Below are 22,792 nucleotides of genomic sequence, written 5' to 3'. Positions count from 1 at the left end.
TGGCACTGGATCAATGGCCACAGCTCCCCCGTCGACTCTGCTTCTGCCTCTCGCCCTGGTGGAGTTCTGGAGTCGACGGGGAGAGCGTTCAGGGATCAATTTATCAGGTCTAGATGAGATGCGATAAATTGATCTCCGATAGATCGATCGCTACCCGCCGAGCCAGCAGGTAGTGTGGACGTACCCTTAGCTTTGGATATGTGACTAGCATGCTGCTTGCAGTGGGATAGCGGCAAGCTATCCTTGTAGTGCATCCATATAGGGTGCCTGCATATGTTGGCCTTGTTTACTGTAGTGCTTTTCCCATGTTGGTCTAGCATCGGTGCAGTTCTACCCATGGAAGCACTAGTGTAGGCAGGGCACAGTGAGGTCAAGTGGTATGGAAACCAGAGTGACACACGCTGGGTCAAATGCCAGCCTCCTCAACCCTCCCTACGACCCAAGTGAAAGCAGTGGGGTTGAATGGGTGGGATCTTGCTTGGTGGCTTGTATGTCTACTTTGGAGAATCAGTTCACACAATCAAAGATCGCAATGTCCCTCACACAACTACTTTTCATGCACTGTTGGCAGAGTGACTGCAGCATATGAGGACCTCTTGTGCACCTGTATGGAGAACTGGTAGCTCATCCCCACTGTAAATGCTGCAGGCTAGGATGGAGCAAATACAGGAGATGAACCCACACTTCTCAGGCTCAGTGTCAAAGTTTTAAGCTGGGTTTAAGGCCTTGTGTGAGCCCTCTGAACTAGGACAAAATTCTCCCTATATTAAGCGGTTAGGACATTAAAGCAACATAGGAGTCAAGACAAGTAGGAGAATGACACCAAAAGCGTGTGTGTGTATATACTTCAATGACATGTAGTTTCCTCTTTATGGGGTGATTAATTAGTCACATTCCACTGGCCTAGGGGTAGGTCTCACTTCCTGTTGCCATTATTTTCTGCAGCAAAAACATCATCTTCTCACTACAGATCAGTGCAAAAATCTCATGCTGTTTCACAGCAGCTAAAGTAAGTGCTATCACCAGTGCGATTTATGTGACCCATCACTGAGGAGAAAAAAAAATCTACTTGCTCCAGAAATGTTTCCTCCTTCTCTGTCCCAAAATGTGGACATTTCTCCCCAGATTACCCCAGGCTGAAACCCAGGCTGGAGAAGATTCAGTCCTGGGCTACTGAGAGCTTTTCTATCTGTAGAAATATCAGAACTTTGACATTCTTGCTACCATGCATAGGTAGAAAAGGGAGCTTCATATCATTGGGTAACGTGGCCATTCCAAACTCAGGCTGATAATGCAACACTCCATCCTATGTTATTATTAATCATGTTTATTAGAGTAGTGCTTAAGGGTCAACTGAGACTGGGGCCCTACTGTGTCAAGTACCATACAAACACAGAATGGGGATGGGCCTTGCCCTGACACGCTACAATCAGCTTGCAACAGTGGGGGAAGAGGTAGAACACACAAGCAGAGTGACCAATGTGATGGCAGCAAATGTCATATTAGTGCCACAATTGTGGGGGAAGGGTTTACTTAGACTTGATGAGGTGTGTACCCTTCACAGGCAGAGAAAGGGTTAACAGGAGCCTGAATCCAATTAGGCCAGTGGGTGGCACCTGCAGGGATGTTTGTTCGGTATAATTGGTGATCCAATCCAGCTGGGAAGGCACTGGGTGTTCATAAAGGATGGAACAGAAGGCAGTGGGAAAAGAAGATTAGGGAGGGAGAAGATATGGATGAGAGGTAGTTTGGCGTCTTCTTTGATGAGCTAAAAGCTGAAAGAAGCCTGGGGCTAGATATGGGTCCCCCTGAGCTAGAAGTAGTGAAGCCTGGGGCTAGAGGAGGGTTGTCCTGAGCAGGAGCAAGTTGGAGGCAGTGAAGTCCAAGAGGCAGTCGTAGTAAAGCCCCAGCTATGTTTGGACTGGAATTTGAGGGGCTGCAGGGAGAGAGGGGAGGCCTCCACTATCTTCCTCTTGGCACTAGAAAGTGGAGATTCTTCAATTCTGTGCCTTCCAGGTATGCTCCTGTGGCTGACCCTCACAAAAGGGGAGGAACTGTACCTGTGGGGTAAAGCTGTGGGAGGTGTTGGATGTTGTGGCTGCAGGAAGGGGTTTGGGGAAAGGGCCTAAGAAAAGACTAGCAATAAGGAATCCAGGTCCTGACACAAGGCCTTGGAATTATTTGTTGGATTTTTGTTTCTCTAGACTGGGAGAGACCTTGATGTGACCTGACTGGAGGGTTAAGTCCTGAGGTGTGGCAGGCCACCGTGAGAGTGGAGCAACTGTCAGCACAGGCTGCTAAAGAGAAAAGAGGAGTTATGCCACACCAAGCCCTGAGGTGCCCACCAGTGGTGAGTCAATCCTGCTACAGAGGCACTAAACAAAATGGGAAGGGATGGGGCTGTAAAAGACTGGGAAGGAAGATTCAGATCTGTGGCCCCATCTCTCTCCTTATCTCTTTCCCCCAACCTCTTGACTCCACACCTTTAGCTGCTAAAAACTAAGTCTCTCCTGAGTATGTGCAGTTTTTAAAGGTTTATAACTTTGCTAAATTTGGGTAAACTCCTCCACAGTGGTGGGCAACCTTTGGGCTGCATGCAGCCCGTCAGGGTAATCTGCTGGCGGGCCACGAGACAGTGTTTACATTGACCATCCGCAGGCACAGCTGCCAGTAGCTCCCAGTGGCTGGAGTTTGCCGTTCCCAGCCAATGGGAGCTGTGGGAAGCGATGCGAGCTGCAGGGATGTGCTGGCCACCACTTCCTGCAGCTCCCGTTGGCCGGGAATGATGAACCGCAGCCACTGGGAGCTGTGGACAGGTAATGTAAATACTGTCTCATGGGCCACCAGTGGATTACCCTGATGGGCCCACCACTGCTTTAGCAGGAACAGCAACAGGCACATACCTGACACAGCAGCCGCCCCTCTGCAAATTAAAAGTCCTTGCTCCAAAGCCTACAGTTGCTAGAGCTATTCAAAGGAAAGGTGGACAGAAACTTCTAAAATGGTCAAAACCTTTTTCCTTAGCTCTTTCTTTGAAAGAGCTGAACTAGTTTGGCTGAAACTTTCCAAAACATTTCAGCCTGAAGTATGAGAAACTTCAGACCAAATGGTTAGTTTTTAAGCAATTGAAAACTGGGCCTTAAAATGGGATAATAACTTTAATAATTAGAGGTACTATCAGCTCTGACTAATGAGATATGTGAGAACAAATATGACAGGTGATATGAATACATGTGTCTACCTATACACACAGTTATGGCCTGCCCCTGCTCAGGGATTCATCTTCACACCCACTTGACATTCCATTGGATCCACAAAAACAACAAGGAGTCCTGTGGCACCTTAAAGACTTTAAGGTGCCTCTGAACTCCTTGTTGTTTTTGTGGATCCAGAGTAACACAGCTACCTCCTGATAATTGTCTTCACTGGGACTCGGAACAGGCAGCAGGGCCCTTTCCAGTAATGGAGTTTCAATTATGATTGATCAAATGCTCTCAAATGCAAATGTGTATGAGCCAGAAAATGGAAAAAGGTTACTCTTCAAATAGTAATAACTCACTCACATTGCACATGTAACTGGAGGAATTCTTCCCCACCACAGCCCATGTACACCAGTGCAGTAGAGTAGGGGCTAGAAACACCTCAGGCAGCTAGGAGAGAATTTCCTCTGTGTGGGCTCTGCATAGGGCTGCCAAAGTCAGGTCAACACTGGCTCCTGTTATAGGGGCAGGGAGGAGAGTTCTCACAGTACATTCTGCTGTAGGATTGGGGGCAGTTCTAGCTTGCAGTGCAACCCCCTGGTTGCCCAGACATGGCTGCTGTAACTTAGAGCCACCCTTGAGGTTGCTCTAAGTCATGTGGGGGCTGTACCAGCACCCGTGGAAGGGTTCAAAGGTGTCTTAGGTAGGTGGGGCAATGGTGTCCTTATCAGCTGTCTGTGCTGCACCTGTGGGGGCACAGCACATAAGTTGCCAAGAACATTTATATTTACCAGTGACTATATTAAATGTCAACCTTCAAAAACAGTTACTGAGACAAACTTATTGCCTGACCTTTGTGTAAATTAGTTGCATTTGTGCATGTTGCATTGTTGCCCTTTTTTTTTTGTTGAGTTGGATATTTAAAGAGGAAAAATGAAACTGATTTAAAGTAAAATGCATGAAGGTTAGGTTAAAAAGTTTGTTCTGTAGGCCTGGATGTGCCTCTTATTGTTAACCTGGCTGCATATTATGTACTTTAGCCTCACCTGCACAGGGAAGGCCAACCTATATGATGCCTGACTGTATTTCAGTCTTGCCAGCTCCCACAATTTCTTTGTGAGTCACAGGACTTTGGCTGGGGCTAGAGCCAGTTTTGCAATGATGTTAGAAGCTCCAGCCTGCTAGTGAATTGCCTGGAGAAGGAAACCCTCTCTGATAGGCTGCTTTCCTCACTTCCCTGCCTCTAGAGGAAGAGCAGTCAATCATGGCAGCTGCTGCAGGAAGCAGATTGAGCTCATCTCCTTCCTCCTGCCCCCTGGAACTGACACTCTCCTCTCAGAAGAGGAAGAGGGGAGGAGAATGTAGAAAGAGTCCAGCAGCTCTGCACCCTCTTTAGCTCCTTCATCCCTGCAATACCCAGCCTGGCAAGGGGGAGAAGAGGATACTCTGGCAGCACCCCCAGACTTGGGAGGGTGCATGTGAGTGTGTGGTGAAGAAAGGCAGATGAGGGAGCTGAATTTACAGGGGGGGCCTGGGGAACAGGCAGGGTGGGGAGGGAGGGAGGAGAGGGGGAGGGGAACAGCACAGAATTAATTAATTGGAATGTTGAGCTTTGGGGGAAGCTGGAAGCTCTGCATCATCAGGTAACCAGCAAGAGCTCCTGCAAGAGTGAGGCCAAAAATCACCAAACTCCGACTTGGGAGAGTTGACAACATTAATTGACATGCACTGGGTGTGGGCAAGGGGGGTTCAAAAACCAAGACACACCAAACTATCACAATATAAACTACTTCTTAAAAATGCCTTTTGTGTTTTGTTGGTTTTGGTCTGGCTCATGACTTTTTGGGCTTGGCAATATTGTATCAACCATGTTTTATGGGGTAGATTGAACAACACTGTTCTCAGCCCGTTGTAGCGCTTGGTATTGCCAATTCCAAGAGCTGAAACATAGAATCATAGAAGATTAGGGTTGGAAGAGACCTCAGAAGATCATCTAGTCCAACCCCCTGCTCAAAGCAGGGCCAACACCAACTAAATCATCCCAGGCAGGGTTTTGTCAAGCCTGGCCTTAAAAACCTCTAAGGATGGAGATTCCACCATCTCCCTAGGTAACTCATTCCAGTGCTTCACCACCCTCCTAGTGAAATAGTGTTTCCTAATATCCAACCTAGACCTCCCCCACTGAAACTTGAGACCATTGCTCCTTGTTCTGTCATCTGCCACCACTGAGAACAGCCTGAGATAGTCTCATGATTTCAGACAATTTTTTTTTTAAATTGGGTTGTCTACTGGCTTTTGAGCGTTTAGGGTTTGTGTCTTCTAGCTCTTCTGCAATCATGGAGACTGGAAATGTGTGCTGTTTTTTTTTTTTTTTAATTTTTTATAGGTGATAGTCTCAAATAACACAACTCCAGGAGCTGGGGCTTTAATAAAAACACCAAATATCTGCCACATGATAAAAAGTGAGAGTTGGCGACACACACTGAAATTCTGTCTGATAAACTGCCTTTTGGAAAAGGTCTCTGGAAAAAGCCCCTCAAAAGCTGTCCAGCCAATTTCTATATAAATGGATGACTGAGGTTTTCAATTTCTATGGAAAATGAAAAAAAACTGCTTTGTTTGGTTTGAAGATTGTATAAAGTCATTTAAACACTGACACATGCTTCCTAGCCTAATAAAGCAGCACTGCCTAGAATTTAAGTGTAAACGTCACATCTGTTGAACATGTCAAAAATCCATTTGTGGAAGTGACTTTATTTTGTTTAATTTAAGCAGGGTGACTTCAACCTGAGCCACCAGTAACCATTCTGTCTACAACCCTGTTAAACAATGTATTGTCTTTAAACTTAGGGCTGGCTTTCTCATTTGCCATTAAATATCAGGGCTCAGGAAAGGAAATCTAAGACAGTAGGAGAGGATACCCAACTACGTTCTCACCCTTAGAGTTGGCTGTTTGGGATACATGAGTGACACAATGGGAGTAAACTTTCACTGCCTCTACCCAGGCTATGTAGGCTGTGTGGATAAATGGAGTGCTTCATATTTAATACACTTAGAGAATGATTCATTTAAAGTACCAGACTAAGCTCCATTTAAAAAACTCTTGGGAAACCGCATTGGCCCTGCAGCTTGCACAATTCAAGCCAAAGGGTAAGAGCAGTTAGGAAACTTATTTCTTATGGGCATAGTTGGTGCAGAATGTCAGTTGATTCATGCTTGAGGCCTGATTCTGTCACCTATACTCACATTGAATTGTGGTGGTATCCACAAGGAACCCTACTGAAATAAATGGAGTCAATTCTCTGTTTCACTAGAGGCCTGTTATATTGTTCTGGTGACATAAAGAGGATGCGAAGGGGCCCTATGAAATACCCTTTGTTGAAGGGGCTTCCTCCACTGGTGTAGCGGTGTGGAACAGGCCCCATGTCAGCTCTGCTCCTGGGCCTGTCAGGGGTTGGCTGGGAGAGAGCTTGTGTGTTGGGGAAGAATGGAAGGGTAGAAAGAGTGCACTGTCACAGCACTTTCTGCATCATAGAACCCACAGGGGATCGTGGGAAGCGGCGCATAAGCTGAAACAGCCCTGAGATTGCTCTAATGTATGCTGGAGGGAGGACAGGCAGGCCTCCAGCTGCTTCAGAATATGGTGAATGTGATAGTGGTTTAAAGTCACATTTGTCCTGTGTTCCTGCAATCAGCACTAGAACAGAGGAACTCTGGGTTGGAACTAATATGACTACTTGTGGAGTAAGATACTACTTACCATGAGTAAAGATGGCAGAACTGGCAACCTGGAGAGGTGCCTCCAAGCATCAGATTGTGTGTCTGAGATTAAAATGTGGCCTGGCCCCTGAGAGTTAGGGGAGGGGGGAAGAATTGTTGTCTCTGTAGCCAAAATGCAGGCTTTCATGACAACCCAGGGAACAAACCACATGTCCAGGAAAGAGACCATCAAAACATTTTTGACAGCTTTGTTTCAATGTAGATTGCATTGGTACTGACAACAGCAAAATCAGGACATTAGCATAGTTCCTTGAAGAGTTCAGGCAATCATTGATGCTAAATGGCGTGACAAAGCATAAGTGACAATTAGGCCTTGCATCAAAAGTGCTTGCTGTTTGGTAGGTCAAATGACTGCCACGCTTCCTAAAGCTATGTAAAATATAACAGTGGTGTATCTGTAATATGGAGACCTTTGGCCAAGTCAGTGTTGATGCCTGAATTGTGTGTTTTCCCTCTGCTTCTCAGACTATTTAGAATGAGGAACCAGCGATATACAAAAGTCTTTATTTTACAGATAATTGTCCCTTGATGTTCATCAAAGCTTTTAGTGTTGAATGTAGTGAAAGAACCAAGCCTTTTTTTTTTTTGTACATAAAAAAACCACCCTTGTCTTGGGGTTTTATGTGCTCCATCAGTTGTTGAATCTAGTTTTGACTATGACTATATCTAGTTGTATTTAAAGGGATACCCTCAACTTGAAACCTAGTCAATTTCAAAGTCTAACTTAAAAGCACTTTATGGGCCTACCCTTCCCTATTTTAATTTCCGCCTGCCAATTTTTGTTGTTTTACAAACATGTTCTCTGGTTTTTTTTTTTTTTCCTCCCCCAAGTTCCTCACTATAGCTAATGCTTGTGGCACAGACAGTGTAGTCAAATATCCCAGAAGTGCTGGTGTTTTGTCACTGTGCTTGGATGAAGGTTAGATGTCAGAGTGGCTAAAAAGCCCATCACTGCTAATGCTCCATGCTCCCACCAATCCCTAGTACCAATGGGGCTGCCCCAGTGCCACAGGAACAGTAGGAGAATTTCAGACAATCCTAAGCGTACAACAGGCCACAGAAGATTTAAAATACTTTGAATTTACACAGCCGCTTCTGCCCAAGACATTTCACTAATGTTTATTAAGTTTCACAACATCCTTGGAAACAGCTAAGTATCATCTCCCTGTTGTACAGATGGGAAACTGAGGCAGAGAGATTAAGTCCAAATATTCAAAGGGAGCCACAGATTTGGGTGCTTTCCTTTTAAAAAAAAAAAAAAAAAAAGAAAGAAAGAAATAATAAAATAAAAAACCACCAAGGAGCCTGATCCTGATCTCTCACAGGTGTAAATAAAAAGGCAGTGGAGTGACACTGGTGTTTGAGAGATCAGAATTGAGTCCAAGAGAGAAACAGAAAAACTGAGACACAACACATCAGAGTCCACTTTTGAAAAACTAGTGACTTGCCCAATGTCAATTTCAAAACGGGGATTAGAGCCCCAGTCTCTTTTCTCCTAATCCAGGGTTTTTATCAGGAGGCCATGCACAAATCAAGGATTCAGTTATTTCATGTTGGTCTGTTGCCACTGAGTTTCACTTTGAATTTTGGATGTGACAGATCTCTAAAACTAACAGCAAATTGAAGCTGTTGAAGTCTGTATAGTTTTGACCAATAGCCACTTGCAGAGACTCGCCTCAAATCTCTCTTACTTTCTGATGTGCTTGGGTGGGGAATCCAGTGGCCTGCAATCCCAGGCCTCCAACGGCTTGCAGGAGCCAGTGGGCAGCTAGTTGACTTTAACCCTCCCAATGTCTTTGGGGAAGGGGTTACGTATGTCCAACTCCAACAGGCCTGAGTGAGGCCAGCAAAGTCATCTTGTTCCCCCAGTGTCCACCTACATCATCTGCTGGAGTTGGGAGCTGCACATTCCAACACCAACTCCTAATTCAGTAGAAGTGGGATTTGGCACAAAGGCTGACTTCCACTCTGGGACAGTAATCCTTTTCTCCTGGGTGTCTCAGGAACTTTTATGCCATCCTGAGTCATACCCTTGTCTGTCCCCTCAGTGCCACAAGGTTGTGCTACATAAGGTAAAATCTTCAAAAGCATTTTAGAGCCTAAGTCCCATTTCAAAAGTGAATTAGGCACCTTTGAACCCTGAGATTGAGGCTCCTAAATCTCTTAGGTGCTCTGAAAGTGTTACCTACAGTCCCAGCAGTAGCCACTCTGTGCGCCAGTGCCGCAGCAGCTGATTCCTCCTTTGCCTCAGGTACAGATTTTAAATTCTGATTCCTCTTTAATACAGCTGCTGGCTGGTATCTGTAGGTAGGACAGTTTTGTTAGGAGATGGATTGTGAGGAAGATAGTGCTGTGTCCCTGATCCCCAAGCTGAACACCAGTCTATTGAAAATGTTGCCACTTACTGAGTTTTTTTTTCATTCAGATGTTTTTGGTATTGGTCTTGCCCCTATAATCTCTGAGGGCCCTATGTGTTGGGGATTTGTGGATGAGGGGTTGCCTTGCTATTCCTGGCCCTCTTTATTATTGGTTCAGTTGTTATGGATCAGATATAAATAGTAGCCACCACGTACATGCTGCGGAACAAAATAACCTGGCCTCTGCTACTATTGTATGTTCATGTGTCACCTAATGGTGAGGGACCTCTGGCTTTTAAAATAAAACATGATGATAAACTCATAATTCCCATTGCTCAGAGAGATGAAATATTATTTGTATTAGGGTAGTGCCCAGAGGCCCCAATCAGGATCAAGGCTCCACTGCAGGATGCTGAGTAAACATACAGGAAGAGACGGTCCCTTTCCCAAAGAGCTAATACTAGTGGAATTTTTGCCAAAGGCCAAATCCATCCTCTATAAAAGCCTCTCCCTCAATTCCGCTACTCTCTGCCAGCCTCACTCTATACTTACATGTATAGCCAGACTATGGCCGTTGGGCGGCCCAGGCCACACTTGGGGGCTGTGAGGAGAGTCACCATGACAGAAGGAGCTAGTGTGCTTCCTTGGGAGGGTGCTATATGCCAGCAAGATCTGCTGGAAGATGAGTGTCAGGTTCTACCTCCTCTGGGCTTGTCTGTGCTGGTCCCTGCACTGGGGCATAAAGGGAGAAAGCTCCTTGCACAGCATCAGAGGGGTAGCCATGTTAGTCTGGATCTGTAAAAAGTGACAGAGTCCTGTGGCACCTTATAGACTAACAGAAGTATTGGAGCATGAGCTTTTGTGGGTGAATACCCACTTCACTGACAAAAGCTTATGCTCCAATACTTCTGTTGGTCTATAAGGTGCCACAGGACTCTTTGTGTCCTTGCACAGCAGTGAGTCAGATTCAGCCGATAATGATTTAGGGCCAGATTGCCTGCTGGCATTACCGCGTGAAACTCCCATTCACTTCAGTGGAGCAGCACTCACATTGGTGGTGATTGTGGCCCCAAGTGCATAGAGAGTTACAAAACGTGTTATGTGTGTGTCTGTAAGCAGAATTCTGGGTTGCCACCTTTCACAATTGTCACAAGTCTGGTGATGTTTGGTGTTTTTTTTAAGGCCAGCTCCTGGAATCAGGTTATGACCTGAGAATTTCAGCTTTCAGTTGAAAATAAATGTAAGTTTCTAGTCTCCTGGTTGTAGAGAAAAATAGGAAAATGTGACCCCCTAAATGTGCCAGCACCAGCTGACAAATCAAAAGAACCCAACATTTATTATTTTAAACATTTCACGATATTTAAGATGCTCTCAGGATTTTTTTTATTTTTTTTGGGGAGCCTGACTCATCCTATTTGAATGCTGGGGGTTGGCAAAACTGTGATCAGCTAAACACAGCCCTTCTGTGTGGAGACCAGACCACAAATAGCAGGATGGCTAGCCGCATGGCATCACGTGAGGTAGGCCCATCCAATCAAGGACCCGGAAGATCTGCCATGTAATAAACATCATGTGACTTTTCACAACAAACTTCGATCGAACCCAAAATGAACCAGCAACACTTGGGCTTCAATAGAGTCATGTCTACCTAGAGAGGGCTTTGCTGAAGGGTTTGCAGGCCTGAAAATAAAAGCGTCTGAAGGAAACCCAGCTAGTTCAGTTTTTGAGTGTAAATCTGAAATCAGGTAGAGTTTTGGTTGTGCAATGAAGGTTTTATACTACCCTTGTTCCTATAGTCCAGTGGTTCTCAAAGTCCTGTACTGGTGACCCCTTTCAAATAGCAAGTCTCTGAGTGCGACCCCCCCCCCCCCTGCACTCGCCCCTTAAAAATGAAAAACACTTTTTTATATATTTAACACCATTATAAATGCTGGATGCAAAGCATGGTTTAGGGTGGAGGCTGACAGCTCGCGACCCCCCCATGTAATAACCTCGCGACACCCTGAGGGGTCCTGACCCCCCAGTTTGAGAACCCCTGCTCTAGTCAAAGCTGAGATATTTTCAGTCTAAATAATTGCTTCTAAAAGAAGGGTTTGATTAATAAGCCAATTATCCTTTAGCTGGCTGGGCATTTCAGTTATGCCATACTGGTTTTGCATCACCCTGTCTGCTGAAGCAGGGTGGGTAGGTACCTAAGTGGTGCCAAAGAGCAAAAATAGCTATGCTGCTCACACAGTGACTTTCTGTTAATGGACCATCCTGTAAACTGAAGTGTTAGGATTTCATACAAACCTGCCACTTCCACCACATCAGCAGCCAAGCTCTGCTGCACTGAAGAAGGAATTTTTTTTTAATGCAGTTGCACTCCATTGAAGCTACAATCATATTTTCCACTAATCACAGATCTGAAACTGCTGACATGTCTGTTTTAAATAAAACTGGGAGGAGAACTGATGTAATCCTCTCTGGGTTATGTTTGGGGTTTTTTGTCTTCTGCATTTTTAACCCTCAATTTCCCCCTGACTCCTGCAGACTCACTTTTTGTTTGTTTAAATTCTTTCCTGATCACAAATCACTGGGGAAACTGAATAGCTATTGCAGCAAACAAGAGCCTGTAATGTCCGGTGGAATAGATAATGGATTTCTTTAAAGTCCTTAAAAGAACAGAATGCTGTAATGGCCTGGCCTACTTTAATGTTTTCTTTCTTTCTTTCTTTCTCCTTAGGGATTTTGGTTAGTTTAAAATGATGGTAGCACAGATCAAATGTAGTTAATGTGTATGTTGCTTTGGTTGCGTGTTCGACTGGAACATCTCTCATTTTGTCAGCAAGATCATGAAAAGTTTTTGAAAGATGTGTTTAAGTTGTATTTTAATAAACGACAGCAAGTCTGGTTCTGGAAGGATATCCTGTCAACTTCTTGATAACACACCAATATTTCTGGGGCAATAAAAAATCAACCTGTGTGTGCGCCTCTGCAATCAGAGGAAGAGACAATTTTGGCCTTACCTTTTCACTTGGTTGACAGACCAGCCTGCCTGCCATCAGATGAATTTCTTGTCTTTGTGTTTTAACTGCCGCACATTTTTACCCTTTTTTACCTTCAGATCAAATGTTGGGGATGTGTGTGGGGAGGGCTGAGGAAGCTGCCAAGCTATGTTTTATGTCTTAACACACCCTCTTACTATTAAGGGGAGCAAATGGATCTAGTCCACAGGAGCTGTGAGTCAGGCCTGGTCTACACTAGGCGTTAAATCGGTTTTACGCTCCTAAAACCGATTTAAACGCCAAAACCGTCCACACTAGGAGGCACCTTATATCGATTTTAATGGCTCTTTAAACCGGTTTCTGTACTCCTCCCTAACGAGAGGAGTAACACTAGTATCGGTATTAACATATCGGATTAGGGTTAGTGTGGACGCTGATCGACGGTATTGGCCTCCGGGAGCTATCCCACAGTGCACCAGTGACCGCTCTGGACCGCAATCTGAACTCGGATGCAGTGGTCAGGTAAACAGGAAAAGCCCCGCGAACTTTTGAATATTTCCTGTTTGCCCAGCGTGGAGCTCCGATCAGCACGGGTGGCGATGCAGTCCGAAATCAAAATTAAAAAAAGAGCTCCCGCATGGACCATGCGGATGTGATCGCTGTAAGGGCAGGCAAATCCGTTCTATCCGTTCTATCAGCGCTCCGTTACAGAAGATGAAATTCAGAATCCTTTTTTAAAAATCTCCAGACAGACGCCATAGCAGGGACTCAGCGCACTGCAGCGTGACAAGCGTAACGGAAAGCCAAAGAATCAAATGGATGCGCATGGACTGGAGGACTGAAGCTATCCCACAGTTCCTGCAGCCTCCTAAAATTATTTGCATTCTTGGCTGAGCTCCAAATGCTTCTAGGGTCAAACACAGTGCCCGCGGGTCAGGGCATAGCTTGGCAATCTACTCACCCACCCCCCACCCACCCCCAGAAGCGAAAGGTAAAACAATCCTCTGACTCTTTTACATGTCACCCTATCTTTACTGAATGCTGCAGATAGACGCGATAGTGCAGCACTCAACACCAACATCCTTGCTCCCCCCCCCCCCCGCCATGGGCGGCTGATGGTACAAAAGGATGGAAATCCATCTTCATCATCAGCATAAGCTGATCATACAAAATGATGGAAATCCATCCTCATCATCAGCCTCAGCTGATGGTACAAAAGGACTGGTAACCGTCCTCGTCATCAGCCTATTGGCCCTAATTTTTTCTGGTGGATGGATGGTGCAATATGGCTGGTAACCATCCTCATCATAGCAACAGGGGGCTGAGCTCCATCAGCCCCCACCCTTCATGTGTAAAGAAAAGATTCAGTTGCCCCTGGACTAGCAGTGGGATGCTGGGCTTCTCTCCTACACACTGCTTAATGTCCTGTCTGGATTATCATAGCAGCTGGAGGCTGCCTTCCACTCATTTCTCACTAACAAGTCAGTGTGTCTTATTCCTGCATTCTTTATTAATTCATCACACAAGTGGGGGGACAATGCTACGGTAGCCAAGAAAGGCTGGGGGAAGAACGGAATCAACAGGTGGGGTTGTTACAGGAGCACCCCCTGTGAATAGCATACAGATAATAATTTCTGCGGGCTCTGACACAGAGCAGGTGGTTCTCTAGCACACTTGCCTATATTAGGCAGCACTGATTCTATTTTTAGATACCAAAAAGGAGGGATTGACTCAGGGAGTCATTCCCAATTTTTGCTTTTGCGCCCCTGGCTGATCGGCCAGGGGCACTTATGACAGCAGCCAATGGTACAAAACGATGGAAGGTGCAATATGGCTAGTAACCACTCTTGGCTTTTGCGCCCCTGGCTGATTGACCAGGGGCACTAGCAGCAAATGGTACAAAAGGACTGGTAGCCATGATCATTCTCAGTTCCAATTTATGGAAGGGTTTGGATGGTGCAATATGACTAGTAACCATCTCTGCTGTCATGCAAAAGCAAAAGCATGCTTCTGTGTAGCGCTGCTGAATCGCCTCTGTGAGCGGCATCTAGTACACATACGGTGAGAGTCACAAACGGCAAAAAAAGCTCCATGATTGCCATGCTATGGCATCTGCCAGGGCAATCCAGGGGAAAAAGGCGCGAAATGCTTGTCTGCCGTTGCTTTCCCAGACGAAGGAGTGACTGACGACATTTACCCAGAACCACCCGCGACAATGATTTTTGCCCCATCAGGCACTGGGATCTCAACCCGGAAGTTCCAAGGGGCGGGGGAGGCTGCGGGAACTATGGGATAGCTAGGGAATAGCTACCCACAGTGCAACGCTCCAGAAATCGACGCTAGCCACGGACCATGGACGCACACCACCGATTTAATGTGCTTAGTATGGCCGCGCTCCACCCGATTTTATAAATTCTGTTTTACAAAACCGGTTTATGCAAATTCGGAATAATCCCGTAGTGTAGACGTACCCTGAGAGACCAGCAAACAAAATGAGTCTATCTTCATACATTTCATAGCACTTAAGCTTTATTGTTTGTCAGAGTAAACAAAGATTAACATTGCCATGGTTGGTCAGTGGAATGAAGGTCTGGGAGAGAATTCCCCTGCTTTCTGGGGAAGGTGGAACAGGCTTGTCCCAGACTCACCCAGGGTGCTTCAAGAAGCTCTGTGTTAGATCAAGAGAGCTTGTTTTCGTGGGGCATGTTAAACTGTCCCAAGCCTCCAATAGCAGCACAACATGTGGCCATGTAGGCAATTCAAAACTGGGACCACACGTGTATGGAACAGCTCCAAACGCTTCAGTGTTGTTACTGTTCAAAACTCCATCATGTGCAATTTATACTAACGTTTTTCACTTCTCAAGGTGCTTTTCAAGTCTTAGACCTCACATCATCCCCCCGTCAGTTAGTGAAGTACTGTATTATTTAGGCAGAGTGAATGCTAAGTTATCAATTTATTCCCATTCGATAGCTGGGGAACAGAAAGACTTGAAGCAACTTGTCCAGGATTACACAGCTAGTCAGTGACAGCTGGGACTAAAAGCCAGGAGCCCTGAGTGCAATTCTGTGACTCTATCCACTAGACAACAGTTCATCTCTAGAATACTGTAGTATCTTTTTACAAGGGCAGGTCCTGGAGTGGCAGGAATGGGAGCTGAAAAGATACATATTTTGGGCAGAGGGGGAAGAAACAGCAACATATCCATCTGCAATGACCCCTTTGACTCAGGAAGCAATATTGACAGATTTGGGCAATGAAGAGACATTGAGGGTGGGGAGGAATAAATGCACAAAATCAGGGGTTGCCTTTCTTATGTGACTGGTAACAGCTAGCGGAAAGAGTTGCTTTCTTCTAACACTGAACAAGGATTTTTGTTAGAATAAGGGAAACAGTATTATCCCTAAAGCTGCTCTGCTTCAGGGCAGAGATCCTGCCTGATTTCTGCTACAGAGAATACATGTTCTACAGACTCTTGAGCCTCTGAGAGGGGTATGGGTGAACCTCTGGCATATCCTCCCCAGGGGAAACTAAATTAAACTGTTCATTTGAACAATGCAAGGATCTAGTTGTACTACACGAGCACTAATAGTGGGGCCATGGGATGGTATTTAAAACACACACGCTTCAGGCATTGCATGCCTCTCTTAAATAAGCCAAAATAAATCAGCACAAATAAATAAATACAAGTAGAAAGATATTGAGCTACGATGCATGCAACGAATACTAGCAAAGGCAATGTGTCTTGTTATACAGTGGAGTCCACTTAGAACAGATAGTTGGTAAGGCACCACGAAGGACACTAGCACATTTTCTATAACAAAGCAGGTTCCATTTGGTAAATATTTTCCTGGTGCTAATGTTCAGAAACCGGTTATTCAAGAGATACTTTCTGGTATTTTATAAGCACTACTTGTGCTCAGGGGAGGAGAGGGTCTTGATGAGATGAAGGAGCTTCTGAGCTCAAATTTCCTGCAAAATAATTCTCTACAACCTCTGTAAACTTTGTTTAGTTAAACAAATACCGTGAAAGACAAAGAGATTGCATTTTCTTTGCGATCTTCCCAGTTAGAGCTGCCTGGGTTCTTGGTGTCTAGGCCCTATTTACAGCCAGGCCAGCAGATTATGCTTTCCCAGTGGCAGTGAATTTGCCTTAAAAAGATGCGAGTCCCACTGCAAACTGAATTTAAACAAACAAACAAAAAAGTGACTGATAGGATTTTGAATACTTGTTCATCTATAGAATAGACTGAGCATCTGATTCTGTTCACACGCCACTGTAAATCAGGAGCAATGCTAATTAAATCGGTGGATATTAACTGGTGTGGGATAACAATTAGGCGGTCAGTTACCATTAAGATCATGATGATTCATAAAATCTGACACTAATATAATGTCTTCTACAAGCTCTTTGAAACAGTAATTCTCCTACCATAACTCTACTCAGTCGGAGCTTGGTGTTTATATCTAGACCCATTAGGTAGAAGTCAATGAGCGATTTACATCTATAAGTTTGCAGGCTTGAGCCATATATAAAAAGTATCTATACCTTTATTCCTATGCTGCAGGATCAGGCCATATGGTAATTGTATATCTGTTCATCTACCCTTTAAATGCAGCTGTCTCTGGAGTGGAATATTGAATCTATTCAGTAGCACACAGCAGTTCTATACAAGCAGTGTGTAAAAGGGCCTTGGTGTAAATGAAAATTGAGTCTGACATGCTCTAGGTGTCCTAGATAGTACATGTGAAATGATTACCTGTCTACAAATTATGCTCCAATAAATTTGTTAGTCTCTAAGGTGCCACAAGTACTCCTCGTTCTTTTTGCGGATACAGACTAACACGGCTGCTACTCTGAAACCTACCTGTCTACTAGTAACCCTCACAAGCTCTTTTTCTTCATGGAGTCCCTCAGGACTTACATTTTTTCTCAGCTAATCCAGTGAATCCCAAAGGCTGTAAATTGGAGACATCTCAGGGAGGGTTGGAGATAGGGTGACCAGATGCCCTGATTTTATAGGGACAATCCTGATTTTTTGGTCTTTTTCTTGTATAGGCTCCTATTACCTCCCACCCCCTGTCCGATTTTTCACACTTACTGTCTGGTCACCCTAGTTGGAGAATACAGAAAACATAAACACTAATCTTTAATAGTGGGCAACAGCAAAGCAGGAAAAAGGAGAGAGGTTCTTGAACCCATGTCTGTGTTCCATGGATTTACCATGAAATGGGCTTAAGTTGCAAAATTTGGATCGGGTGCAGATTTCAAACACCCCAAAGTTCAGAGTTGTATGTATTTTAATTTTGCTTCGGGGCTATCTCCAATTTAAGCTTCAGGAGCGCATCCGCTAGCAATGGGCTAACTATGGGCCTGCCACCATTCAGAACTCCTTGCCAAAACTAACTCTGGACCATAACACTAGCAAACAATCTCAGCCCAAAGCACACGTTTCCCTACACTTTTTAAAGAAGAGACTCCACTTGGCTGTTTAATGTAATAGCAGTGGGAAGGGACTTAAAGGGAAACCGAAAATCACATTCTTGTGTGCACTCACTCTTTGTTTATAATGACCCCTTCGAAGCTTGAAGTTAAATCAAGTCCCTTTGTTTATTGAATTGTGCAGGTTATTACACGATTATGAGGGCTAGGCTTTAGGCATTTTTCTTTAAAACAACAAAACCCAAACTGCAAATCGTTGAGATTTAAAAAGTAGCTGTGTTATGCCTGCGCAGTGACTCTATTTCAGGGCCTGAGTCTCCACTGCCCTGCACTTTATGTAGCCATTTACACCAGAGCAAAAGTGGCTGTAAAATGCTAGTACATCAGAATAGTAGCATTTTACACCTGGCTTGTACTGGTGTAAATGACACATAATGAGCTGTGTATCCCGTTGGGCATTGTGGAGATAAGCACCCTACTGCACATTGTCAAAGGAGACACATTTACTGTCCTTGATAAATACACACGTGTCTTGTTCCTGAAATGTCCATCAGCTTTTCAAATTGAAGCCTGCAAAGTGCAGTGAGCCCAATTCAGCCGGACAGTGCATTAGATTTGGACAGGCCTGTGCAAGTTGCACTGTCCCTCTGTTTTGTCCACAGAGCTGGGAGGGTATTTAAAGAGAACAAGATTCTTGCCAATTTCAGTGTGTTACTCACTCCCAGGGAGGAGGAGGGAGAGTGCAACACACTTGTCTGCCAACCAAAGCAAAGTGAGTAGGTCTAATTTTAGGACTATCAACCTTGACAGTGTTCCTGATCTATTGTACTTCAGTACTGCAAGCAGTTCCATGTGTGTACTGTCATATACTGTGGCATGTGCTTGCTGCAATACCAGCCTCTGTGTCATGGAAGATGGCTTAATGGCAGACTCTCAGACTTTGCTCCAAATGTTATAGGGTTTTGTTTCATTTATCTGTCAGGCCCTCCAAGTAATTTGAGCATTCTGTGCATTTTGTGTGTGGAGTTCTGTCCAAAAACACAGGAAACAGTTAATTAGCCTTTTTTGCAGTATCTGATTTAATTTATTTTCAGCTGCAAGGTGAATTACTTTGCATCATTCTGTGCTCCTCTGCTGCTGAGTAAAATAGCTTCAAACATTGCAGTTAAAATGGAGTTAGCACAGCTCCCATAAATCAAGCCTTCAACTGCCAGCTTCAGCAGTAGAACCACCACTCTGCCATCTAGCTGCAGTCCCTGCTTTGGACTCTTCCTGTAGCTTTGATGGTAGAGTTCCCTGGGATCAAATTAGTTTTTGGCAATCTCTGTTTTAGAGCTGGATTCACTGCTTGGGTATTGAATTCCCAAGGAGTGGAAATCCACCCACAGTGGGTGCTGCAAACCATGCTCATAGGAAGGGACTACACCTGGTTGGTGAAGCCCAGAAAGTGGATGGGGCCACTCAGGGACAGGTTTGGGCTGGGACCTCTGAATGATTTGCTGAATCAGTACATCTCTCACGGGCCTCTGGGTGCTACTGCAATATAAATAATACTGCAGGAGCTACCCGCTACTCAGATGCTCCCTCCGCTGGCTCACAGTCCATTTAAAAACATTCCCATAGCAGGGCTCATTTTCACATGGATGCATAAACAAGAAAGGAAACAAGAGAGGTCATGTTAATTTGAAGTGTCAGCAATAAACTAAAGGAGGGAAAGTAGCACTCTGATTTCTAATGGGAAAAGGCCAATATCTATAAGGAAAAGATTATTACAAGTGACTGGGGGAAAAGTAAAATCAAACTGTCTCTATACTATACACACACACACACACACACACACATTTATTCTGAGCTTCACATTTTTCACTGGAAGCTGCTTGGGCTGATTTTGGAAATGTTATATGAAGAGAAAAAACTACTGGTTGTTCACGATTCATCTAGAAAAATAAGAGCTTACTGGCTTATTTGCTTCACAAAGTGAACTGAGCACTTGCGGACCTTTCTGTAGTTGGTGGAGGGCAGGGGAGCGGGAAATCTTCTGTTTTGTTTGTGAAATGGAACAGTGGAAGAAAAAAAATCCTCTTTGTTCATTATTTTTCTCAAATCAGAAGACCACAAGACTCCTCGATGAGTGAAGACAAAATACTGTAACAGCAACAAAATGCAAAGCAAAAAAATCCCCACAGAAAAGAGTAAACAAAAGCTGACAAACTTAGGGCAGAGTGGAGTCTAGCTACTTCACTGTGGCTGTTGCTATGCAAATCTGGATGACTGTATGAGATGTGGATTTCAGATACCGTTGTCCTCAGGCAGTGCCTCAAAGTGGGAAAGGAAGGCAGCTGTTGAAGCACTGGTTGGGCTCTCTATAAAGGTCCCTGAATCAGCAGAGCACTGAAGCACATGTTTTAAGTTCAGCATGTGCTTAAACACATTGCTGAAGAGGAACTTTGCTTTCTTACCTGCAAGCCTAGTTTGAGGCTACTATGGATCTTACTGTACACAGTTCATTACTGATAAGAACAGTAGAATGGTAGCATTTATTTCCCAGCACTGTTTTGGAAATAAGATTTCTCGCTGAGAGTCAAATATTGTTTCCTTCAGTAACCAAAGGGATAACATGCCTGTTGTGGGGGAGAAGGCAGGTTATGTTTTATGAGTTGACAAGAGGGAACCAAATGGTAATGCTAATTTCTCAACCTTATGAAACAGGAAACAGTGTAATAAAAGCTGATGAGGGAGCAGGGACAGAGAGGCCAAAGAGCCCGTTAGAGCAGGGGATGCCAAAATGCATCCTATGGGCTATCTGGGGCTCAGAATTTCTGCAGTGTAATGGTCAGTAGTTGCTCTCGTTCCCAATAAGATGCTTTTGCAGATGGAAGATGCTTTGTATGTGCAAATTACTATTATTGGCGTTATTAAAAACAATGTGCTGTAGCACAGGGAAGCTACAGGGTCCAGCACAGGGCATGCACCACTCTTCCCAATTCAGGCAGCTCAGTGAAATAATCCAGTGTTTCTCAAACTGGGGTCGCAACTTGTGTAGGGAAAGCCCTTGGCGGGCCTGGCCAGTTTGTTTACCTGCCCCGTCTGCAGGTCCGGCCTATCGCAGCTCCCACTGGCCGCGGTTTGCTGCTGCAGGCCAATGGGAGCTGCTGGAAATGGCAGCCAGTATGTCCCGGGGCCCGCGCTGCCATTTCCAGCAGCTCCCATTGGCCTGCAGCGGCAAACCGCGGCCAGTGGGAGCTGCAATTGGCCAGACCTGAGGATGGGGCAGGTAAACAAACCGGCCAGGCCCGCCAAGGGCTTTCCCTACACAAGTGGCGACCCCAGTTTGAGAAACACTGAAATAATCTTTCTGGAAGATAGTACTTTTGCTATGCTCTGCCCAGATTGTCCCTTTCTACTGTAAAAGTAATGCTCAGGGATTTTGTACTTGGGAAACTCTTTAAGGGCACCCCCTTCACCTCACTCATGCTTTTAAACCTGACTGGCTCCTCAGAAGCAACAGCCCCATAATCCAGCAGCAGCGCTGGGCTCTAAGCACCCAGATCCTGCCTGCTGGGACTATCTCTGTCTAGGGTGGCTGCTGTGGAACAGCAGGAGTGGGATACAGCTTATGGATGGCTGTAATGTTGCCAACTCTCATGATTTTGTCATGAGTCTCATGATAATTATTATTTTCCTTAAAGCTCCAGCTCCTGGAGTCAAGTGGATATGTGATGATTTCAGCTGTGGAGAAAGCATCAAAATGTGATCCTAGTGCACCCTAAAGGCTCAAAAAGCAGAAGGCAAATAAACACCAAATCTATTGTTTTTACAAAATCTCCTGATTTTTGGTAAGCCTGACTCATGATTTTTGAATATTTGGGGTTGGCAATATTGATGTATAAACTTTGCTGAATATCTTGTGTGGGGCTGGAGGGGAATGACGTGCATCCCAGTACCAATCTAGGTTTGACCTCTCTCTCCTTGGCCTGCCCTGACTCTTCTCCCTTTCCATGTACACACACCGAGAGACCTGACAGAAGTATTTCTTTGATGCAATCCTATTTATTTACAAAGAATGTACATAAAGTCCTGTTTCCGTGAACACAGAAGGAATCGAGCAGGTGGAGGCAATTTCTTTGCTTTCAGTTCCAAGCTTCTTTTTAGGCAGCACTCTATCCAAAAGCTCTCCCTCTTTACCTTTTTCTCAGGATCATGCCACAAGTGCTTCTCTGGCTGTCTCTGGGGTTTCTTTGTTACCTTCTCTGTCCACTTATCAGGTGTCTTCTACTGTTTCTTCTCTTCCCCACCCCCCCTTTTCCCATCAAACAGTATGCAGTCTCCTGCATTTGGATTCAGACCCCGAGGAAAAGCTCTCAGACTGCATGGCTCAACCCCTATTCCAGTTTTGCATGTGGCCTATGTTTTGGGACCCAGTTCCTATTGTTTCCACTATCTTACTCCAAAAGGAGCTTAACTGCTTCTTAGGCCTTGGCCACACTTGCAAGTTACAGTGCAATAAAGCAGCCCTGGGCACCTTAGCTCACTCCCTGTCCACATTGGCGAGGCACGTAGAGCACTCTGACTCCACGGCTGCAGCACTGCTGGTACTCCACCTCAGCGAGTGGAATAACATTTGCTGCACCCCCGCTGGAGTGCCGCGGCGCCAGTGTAAACGAGGTGTTGTGTTACTGTGCTGTGATCAACCTCCAGAAACGTCCCATAATCCCCTTAAGTCAAGTGGCCACTCTTGTCGTTGTTGTGAAATTGGCTGCAGGAATGCGGAAATGCCCTTTCAAAGCTCTGTTTTGGAGAAGCCGGCTGCTTATTAGCTCCAAGAAAAAGCAAACATTTACTGTTTGCTTTGAGTGAGTAAGTGAGAGAGAGGCAGGGGGGAGGGGGGTCTGAACTTACAAGACAGCATGCTGACACACGGCATCCCCAAAACCCACTCTCCCCCACCACATACACACAACACACTCCCTGTCTCTCACACACCCCCATTTGAAAAGCACGTTGCAGTCACTTGCATGCTGGGAT

The 22,792-nt window shown here is 45.1% G+C and overlaps 1 long non-coding RNA gene across 1 annotated transcript; it reads left to right on the top strand.

The window, feature by feature from the left end:
* Positions 1 to 1,693: 1,693 nt before the first annotated feature.
* On the top strand, positions 1,694 to 6,165 carry LOC123367273. Its single transcript, XR_006578383.1, has 3 exons — positions 1,694 to 2,016; positions 2,205 to 2,350; positions 5,587 to 6,165. It is a non-coding gene; the product is annotated as an uncharacterized LOC123367273 (long non-coding RNA).
* The last annotated feature ends 16,627 nt before the right edge of the window (positions 6,166 to 22,792 follow it).

This window comes from Mauremys mutica, chromosome 3 (genome assembly GCF_020497125.1).
Source record: "Mauremys mutica isolate MM-2020 ecotype Southern chromosome 3, ASM2049712v1, whole genome shotgun sequence".
Classification (NCBI taxonomy): Eukaryota; Metazoa; Chordata; order Testudines; family Geoemydidae; genus Mauremys; species Mauremys mutica.
Note: the sequence above shows the minus strand (reverse complement) of the source record. Positions and strands in the feature narration are given on the sequence as shown.